Source organism: Macrobrachium rosenbergii, chromosome 16, assembly GCF_040412425.1.
Source record: "Macrobrachium rosenbergii isolate ZJJX-2024 chromosome 16, ASM4041242v1, whole genome shotgun sequence".
Taxonomy (NCBI): Eukaryota; Metazoa; Arthropoda; class Malacostraca; order Decapoda; family Palaemonidae; genus Macrobrachium; species Macrobrachium rosenbergii.
Window position 1 is genome coordinate 59,166,978 of NC_089756.1, and position 264 is coordinate 59,167,241.

Sequence of the window (264 nt, forward strand, 5' to 3'; positions counted from 1 at the left end):
TTAATTTCTCGTAATATATTCATTAAGACCTCAAGAATGCGATCAAACATTCCAATATTGCAATGACCTTGTGTCTCAAATATTACCGGTGTTTCGAACCAAATATTTCCTTTCATAGATTGTATGTTACCGATTTAGATTGAGTTTAGGTTACATTAATTCGCCACCCAGAAAGATGTGTCATAACAATGGGTATTTTGCAGGGAACGTTGTATAGCTTTCTCCCAGCTTTTATTGGAGTTAAGTCTCATGACCTCTTCTCGT